Below are 8,820 nucleotides of genomic sequence, written 5' to 3' on the forward strand. Positions count from 1 at the left end.
ACGCTAGCGTTTCTCGATGCGGTATATTCATACACTACTCGATGCGGAGACGTTGCTGGATTTCTTGAGATTGCATCAAGAACATTTAAAACCTCGTTCCCACAAATGGGCGGATCAATTAATGTTTGTGTTGGTAGCGTCGACTGCCACACTGGAATTGGAAATCCGAAGGATTTCTTGGAGAATCTGCTGTTGAGAGTGCGAGGCACTCCGCGGACATACCTGAGAAACTCAGTTGGCGGTGCTAAACCGTACGAATCGAAATAGATAATTCCACGTGGATCGATCGCGTAAGCAACCCAGTGAGTTCCAGGACCATCTTTGTTGTCGAGATTGATAATGCCAGTTTCTGGATTATTCGGCCGCGTCGGTAATTGATCTCGCATAAATACTCCTCTGAAATGTTTTATACGCAATTTTTTAACAGCATCGAGTAAATCAAAATTGCTCAACGGCGTTAGAATTTTTTTGGATACCATGATGCGGGAGTTCCTGGTAGTCTTAGCCCTGATCCGCGAGCGGATCTCCCCTTTTTTTTCTTATACCCGTGTCCGGTTGCTTTCTTTAGTGCCATTCCAGCTGCGGTTCCAACTGCACCAAGTGCTGCTGCCTTTGCTACGGCTGGTGCTGCCGCGGCAATCAACGCCGGTATTGCTGCGAGAAGAGGAAATATTCCACCGGTTTTAGTCATGTCCTTGATAGCTGCAGCAGAGAAATTAAGTCGGACACCGGTTTTTGCTGTTAGTGCCTTATTAAAATGTTTAAGCTGAGTATTAGTCAACGACAGCTTGTTTGGACCACCAACAAGTTGATCTCGTTTTAACGTTATTGATGTCCCGCACGTGCCTGCGTTCTTCGATTGCAATTTCTTCGTTTGACCGGAAGTCAAGGTGACATTAACGTGACTGTATGACATTATATCCTAAGTTTGATTTTAATTGCGTTACATATTCTCGATTGGAGCGTCAATAACTCTCATTCGTCCGCCAACACCTTCAAGCAGCATTGCTTTATCGGAGAGTATGACAGCGATCGCTCTAAAACCAGCAGGCGGGCCGAGGGGAAACTCACCTACACGAGCTTTGAAGTGTATATCAACGACAGATTGTTTTGTTAGATCCAAATGTTCCAGCGAAAAGTAATAAATCGGATACAGCGTTGTAAAATCCAGTTGTGATATCTGCAACCCGGTATCAATATTTTGATCACGTCCCATAAATGTCATCAAACGATGATACGCCCGTGCAACTTCATTTCGCTCATAATCTATCAGTATATCCTCGGATGGTTCCTGATGCCCGTTTATTCGCAGCGAAACCTCAGAGACAGCAAGTTTGTCAAATATCATATTACTCTGTAGTTGGGAAGACAACCTCGCATTTTGCTGGAGTGCAACAAAAATATGTCGCGGCTCTGATATTCCCTGTTGTGATGCTATGTGCCACGTGAACTGCCCAGCACCGGCACCTTGAATGGAATCTGTTGATGTTGTTAACCACGATATCAGTGATTTACCACCTGTGTCCATGAAAGAGAGTAATCGTTGCTCTTCAGTGATCGATGGGGACATCACTGGCATCCACAAAGCAAGCTTGAATAATATTACTTTACCGCCAGCAACACCGTCTTCTCGCCAGATAGCGTCAACGTCATCACCTTTTCGGTTAAGTACAACTGTATGATTGGCTCCAAAAATAACCTTTCTGACATGTCTGCAAAATCCAAAGATGTGAGACAGTGGAATTGCGCATGAAAATCTCCTACGTTCACCTTTTAACATTAATTTACGTGTAGCAAAACCTAAATTGTAATCTGGACTAGGCCTTAATATTGAAAAATTATCACCTGGCCTGGCCGCAAATCCAGCCGGTTGTGGGTCTAAAGCAGTGCCTCGTGCTGTTTGTACTTGAATAGTAGATCTGTGTTCAGGATGATCAGAATTATCCTTAGCGAACATCATAGTCGGACCAGCTGATCTAGTGTAATCATCTGAGTATCTCGCTAATCCCAGGATTGTTGTAGCAACGTCGACATTATCCTGAATTATTTCAATTTCTCTTCCGTCAATGCTGTATGAAGCACTTTTGAACAGCGCCATGATACCGTTATTAACAAAACCAACTCGAACATTTTCTCCGTATTCTGTATTAGCGACAACATCTGTTACAAGTTCACCCGTGACTTCAAGAAATGCTTCAGCGGGCAGGAAATATCTACTTGTATCCTGGACTCGTAATTCAATTCGTCCGCGTTGATTAGGTACTGTTGCCTCATAAGAATAATACTGATAATCGCGCACGGACTCATCTTTTAGTGTTGGTGCATCCATGTCGAACGCTGGATCAGATATAGGTTTGAACATTATATAAAATTATTGTCTTCTAAAACGAAATCCGCTTCCTGATATCAGGCTTGTATTTATTTGTTCGGGTGTTTGGGTTACAAGCTCTGCAAGTTTTTGATTGGCAGCCTGATTTATTACTTTACTGACGTCCGCGGGCATAAGTTCAGTACTGGCCAGTTTCACCGGTGGCGGTTTTTTTGATCTACGAGTTAACCGTAACAGTCTATCCTTGATTGACGCGAATGCCTTCCCGGCGAGATCACCAACAGATCCAAGGGCTTTATCCTTGACAACATCAATAGCTTTCATCGACAATTGTTTTGCAATCGGTAACACCTTAGGGGCTATTCTTGAAAACAAACCAGTAACTGTATCACCGAGACCATCTCCGTAGGTTGCTCTGTAGACTGGTAATCTCGAGTTCACTACGCGGACTGGTAATACGCTAGTGTGTCTAGGTTGAGAATTGTGCACGATCATTTTATTTAATTATTGTTTCTCTAACTAAATTTGCTAGTCGCTGTGGTAACCGTCTGCGAGTTCATCAATGAGTCCCCGGTAAACGCCAATATCCATAATGCCACGCTGAAATAGTCTCTGACAGATATCTGCGGCTTCATTTATAATTTCCGGAGAGTTGTTTCCGGCGCGTCTTCCTCCTATGAGAACTTCTAACCGTGATACGTCATTGACGATATTGTCAGGACCGATGTGGTTGTTATATCCGCGACCGGTGTAACCTTTTCCTGTTTTCTTTAGTTTTGCTGATATTTTAACAATTTCATCAAATATAGATCTTTCCCTTTTTTCTATCTTTTCTACCTTAGAGTAGGTACCCTTTTTCGGTATTCCTTTTTGTAATTTTTCTTTTTCCTCATTTAAATTTTTTAATTCATTTTGTAATTCTTTTATTTGTTTTTCCAGTTTTTCCCTTTCTTCTGATATATCGGGGGGGGGGTGGGCGACGAAACAGGAGTGGTAAAATCATCATCAGGAGCGCTAGCCCCCATTTGTTCACGCGATAAAAATTCAGGCACTGGATCAGGCAGTGTCATTGCGGGGTCTATTTTTAGAGCTGGTGGTTTCTTCTCCTGTAGTTTCGACTGTTTTTTCATTTCCTTTTCCTGTATTTTTTTCTTCTTTTCTTCCTCCCTTTCCTGCCTTTTCATTTCCATTTCCTGTATTTTTGCCTGCCTTTCCCTTTCCTTTGCCTTCATTTGTTGGTCTCTTAGTTCCTTATTAACCCCAATTACGCCAGTTTTTATAAAATTATAGGTATCATCAGTGCTAGATATTCGAGAAATACCTCGGTTTACTTTGTAAACATAATCCCTCCAATCAGCCTGGGTTATACCCGAGGCAGCTCCTGGTTTTAGAAATTCTTGCCGGTTAGGATAATTTAAGACAATCCAAGTAGAAAACTCCTTAAGTTCATCCACACTAGTAAGTGGAATATTTTTTATCTCAGTAATACCATCTTCGGTAAATTTATTAATAAATGTTTCCTTAGCAACTGTCACTACTCCGGCGGCACCTGGATCAACTACAGCACCTTCATCTGCCTGTTGCTGTTTAAGTTCTTCTATTGCTTGAAGTAACCCTCGTTTTGTTTTGGTAGGGTCAGCAGGATCAGGTTTTCCTACAATTGCAGTTTTAACTTCACCAGTAGCTGCTGTAATAGGCTTAAATAATTCCTCCGCAGATGTTGCAAACTCAACTCGCGCTTCTTGTCTTGCTCGTAATTTTTCTTTAACGGAATCATGGACCGGAATAAATTTTTTAATCGCGGCTAGTCGTTGTCGTGCCAATCTAGTTGTGAGTGCTTCTCCGATATTTGCCATTATTTATTTATCAATGATTTAATTCCGTTAACATAAAAATGTTTTCTCGTAGCAGCAGAGGGGGCGCAAACTACACCTGATTTTTCGATGATACCTCACCGTGGAAATTATGTCGGATACGAGTCGGATTTATTGAAGTAACTCGCGTTATATCAGCGGAAATACAAAGCATTTTCAAGGACATTTTTTTTTTGTCTCGTTTTCTGAATAAAAGTGTTATTTCGTCGAAATAAGCCCTCTATCGGGAATAGTTTCAGTGGAAGGGGTATTTCGGAAAAGTATTTTGTAGGATTCGCCCCCCCCTGCTGCTCAGGAAAAAAGTGTGATAGCTGACCGGAAAACATTTCAACATTATATAGATCATGTCATCCTATTATCACTGTGATCCTATTTCCTCTGTATTTCAGAATTACAGAATTGTGAATTAAATATCTTTTTGATCTTATCTTTTAGATCTTTTTTTGCACATGGAAACACACAATGTTGGAGTTGATGCTAGTCATGCACAATGTAAGACATATCACGTTATTTTTGTTTTAGTGCTATGTCCCTAAGGCACACAACATAAATATCAGCATCAAGGTCTTACATGTAGGACTAGAGCTGATGCAGGCCGAGCTGTCATTATCATGACCTAAACTGATTTAATGTTTTTAAGAAGAAAAAATGTACAACTTTCTGACCTCTACATTTTTTCTAGAGAGACCTTTTGACTCCAACACAGCTTATTCAGTTTATGATTATTTTGTACATATAGCTGACATGGAACTTCTTTGCAAATTAGTTATATATGGGTTTTACAAGGTACATCATGCTGAAAAAGAAAACCATTTAAATGAAAAATCAGGACCCCCCCCCCCCCAACAAAACAAAAAAAGAATAAAGAAAACGAAAAAAAAAAGACATTGTAATAGTGGGCTCGGTAAGGGTAATATTTAAACTATTCAAAGTTTCGGCCTCTGAATACTATCTTCATTTTGCACAAAACAAGCTATAATACCTTCAGCCATTATATACATACATATATATATATATATATATATATATATATATATATATATATATATATATATATATATATATATATATATATATATATATATATATATATATATATATATATATATATATATAAAGAAAGCAATTGTTCCCACAAGAAAGGTGACAGCACCGCTGAAGTCGCAGGCGATACCATTCACTACAAGAGCAAGCAGATGGAGCGTTGGGTGGAGTACTACTCTGAACTGTACTCCAGAGAGAAGCACGTGACCAAAGATGCCCTCAACGCCATTGAAAACCTCCCTGTCATGGCCGAACTGGACGAAAAACCTACTGTGGCAGAACTAAAGAAGGCCTTAGAGAAACTGTCCTTAGGTATATCCCCCAGGGAAGGATGGCATCCCAGCAGAAGTCATCAAATGCAGCTTCAGCGTGCTGCTCACACTTCTGCACGACCTCCTCTGCCAGTGCTGGGATGAGGGTGCAGTGCCTCAGGACATGAGAGACGCCAACATCGTAACCCTGTACAAGAGCAAGAGCGACTGCAACAACTACAGGGGCATATTCCTTCCAAGCATAGTGGGTAAAGTCTTCGCATGCGTCATCCTGAACAGACTGCAGACGGTTGCTGACAGAGTGTATCCAGAGTCGCAGTGCAGGCAACTGCAGGAGAAACGCAGAGAACAGTACAGACGCCTCTTCCTGGCCTTTATAGACCTCACCCAGGCGTTCGATCTGGTCAGCCGAGACGGACTCTTCACAATCCTGGCAAAGATTGGCTGCCCTCCAAAGTTGCTAAGCATTATCCAGTCCTTCCACGATGATATGAAAGGCACAGTGCAGTACGATGGCTCAACGTCCGACCCCTTCGACATCCGCAGCAGAGCGAAACAGGGCTGCGTCCTTGCCCCCACGCTCTTCGGCATCTTCTTCGCTGTCCTGCAAAAGAAAGTCTTTGGGACGTCCACAGAAGGGATTTACCTGCACACGCGATCAGACGGCAGACTGTTCAACCTGGCACGACTGAAGGCAACGAGCAAAGTGCGTGAAGCAACCATCAGGGACATGCTTTTCGCTGACAATGTTGCTCTAGTCACTCACACAGAAGCTGAGCTAAAGCGCCTGATGGACCGCTTTGCTAAAGCATGCGATGAGTTTGGGTTGACCATCAGCCGATAGAAAACAACCGTGATGGCTCTGGATGCGGACCCCAGTAGTGAATGGGGATACATTAGCGACAATGGGAATTAGCATTACAGACCCCCTGGGTCAGATTAGCGACAATGGAAATTTAACATGGCGAAAAATCGTGGGTCAGATTAGCGACAAGGGAAATTAACATGGGGAATAAATCGTGGGTCACTCTAGCGACAAGGGGAATTTAACATGGAACTATAGTGTGGGTCTGTCTAGCGACAAGGGGAAATTAACATGGGGAATAGAGTTTAGGCTTTTGGGATTTTTTTTTTAAAAAAAAATTTTAAAAAAAGGGGTAGGCAATGGAAAGGCTATCTCTTTTCGAGAAATATGGCTGGCCCTGAAAAGGGCCTTTGTTTTTTTTTTTTCTTCTTCTTTTAACTTCTTAACTTTTTCCACCATCCTCTTATTTTGTCCATCATTCCTTTCTTCTTCTTTTCTGTTTCCGGCAGCCAGTCCGGGTGGCCCATGGCCCGGAACTTCTCTTGGATTTTCATCCAGTTTGTGTTCAGTTTTTCTAGTTCATCCTTTTTTTCTATTTTCTTCTTCTTTTCTTTCCTTTGACCACTTTTCTTTGATCTTCTTGACCTCTTCGGTCAGCACATTCCTCATTACTTTTTCCGTTTTTGTCAGCTGGTCCAACCCCCATTTTACATATCGCCACTCCGTCCAATTCAATATCTTTTCTAAGAAGCACCTGACTTCGATGACATTTTCAAGTGCTTCCTTTAAACTTCCAACTCTTACATAAGGCGGGTCAATCAATCCTCTCAGTCTCTTTTCCTCTTCTTCCATCATTCCTGTTATTATCTCCTTTGCTTCCTTCAAATTATTAAAATAGTCGAGACACTTTTCTAATTTGAATTCTTTCTCTATCTTCTCCATGACAAACGTAACATCTACTATCCAATAATAAATGCCTATCAAATGATTCAGTAACGCTGTTGCTACCACCATTTTCTTTGTCTTTATTCCTTGGAATGGGTTCTAATGGCTAAACTGTTAGCTTTATAGTTAAAGCGCGGACGTGATGGAAAACATCCCCTAAAAACATAAAATTGATCTTACCTAGATCATGACCGAACAACGCGCGGACGTGAAGGAAAACATCCCCCACTTTTCTCATTTCATATAATCAAACCCAAACTATACTCTCCACATACGCTAAGAAACAATAAAGTAACCCATAATCTACTATTCACACAAACATACCTGAGCTCTTACAAACACAAACACACAAACACATACCCTCACACAATTAAAAAAAGAGTTAGTGTTTATATTCACACTACTCTACATACACACATTGGCAAATCGATAGTTATTTCTTTTCTAGAGTATTGGGTAGCCCTGAAAAGGGCTGTTTTTTTGGAACTTCATGGACACCTGGTTAATGGTGGCACCTTCCAGGCCTGGCGCCGCATACACATCTTGTCCCCCAGTTACTTTTTACCTTTTTGGGGGAGAGAGCAGAGGCAGGATATGTGGCTTCAGAATCCCAATTTTCGGTTTCTGGGATTCTGAAATTTTTTCTTCTCTCCTTTTCCTACTAGTCCTCTTCTTTGTTTCTTCTCTCCTCCATTTTGTATCTTCTTTCTTCTTCTTCTTCTTTATATCTTCTCTCCTCCTCTTCTTTGTTTCTTCTTTCCTCCTCCTCTCTTATCCTTCCCTCCTCCACAATGGCTTCCGCGGCCAGTTCATTTAATATGCGCCTGGCATATTCCAGATGCACATGAAGTTCCAACAGTTTCGTCAGCCTCGTGTTCATTTTTGGTGTTGATCAATCAACAAGGGTAGTTGGACTGCCGAACGAGTTTCAATTTATAGTGAAAGCGCGGACGTGAAGGAAAACATCCCCCTAAAAACATAAAATTGATCTTACCTACATCATGACCAAAAACAACAACGCGCCGACCTAAAAGAAACACTCACTCACTTTTTTATGCTACCCATCACTATTTTAAAATTTTTTATAAATCACTTCAATAGACTATTTACATACGCAAAGCAATCCAATCTAACTCCTAATCTACACCTCAAACACCAAAAAAGACATTATTTTAATCTACTATCCATACCAACCTACTTAACCACTTACAAACACAAACACACAAACACATACCCTCACATTTTTTAAAAAAGAGTTAGTGTTTATTTTCACACTACTCTACCTACACACATTGGCAAATGGATTGTTATTTCTTTTCTAGAGTATTGGGTAGCCCTGAAAAGGGCTGTTTTTTTTGTTTGCTATGGCATTCTTTTTTAGTTTCTAAGAATGCGATGTCCTCTGAGGATAGACTTTCTGGCGATAGGTCTGCTTCTTCGAAAAGAGAAGAAAAACTCTTTGGTGTCGATACGACAATCGACAAAGCCTCTGTCAGCTTCAGGTTGCTGCTGCTGCTGCTGCTGTTGCTGCTGTTGCTGCTGTCTTTGAAG

At 41.3% G+C, this 8,820-nt stretch overlaps 1 pseudogene; it reads left to right on the plus strand.

Moving 5' to 3' along the window:
* The window catches only part of LOC149773184 (uncharacterized), a 51,779-nt pseudogene extending 46,961 nt beyond the window's left edge, over positions 1 to 4,818 (plus strand).
* The last annotated feature ends 4,002 nt before the right edge of the window (positions 4,819 to 8,820 follow it).

This window comes from Sinohyriopsis cumingii, unplaced genomic scaffold, assembly GCF_028554795.1.
Source record: "Sinohyriopsis cumingii isolate HCF-2022 unplaced genomic scaffold, ASM2855479v2 utg000837l, whole genome shotgun sequence".
In the NCBI taxonomy this organism is placed as follows: Eukaryota; Metazoa; Mollusca; class Bivalvia; order Unionida; family Unionidae; genus Sinohyriopsis; species Sinohyriopsis cumingii.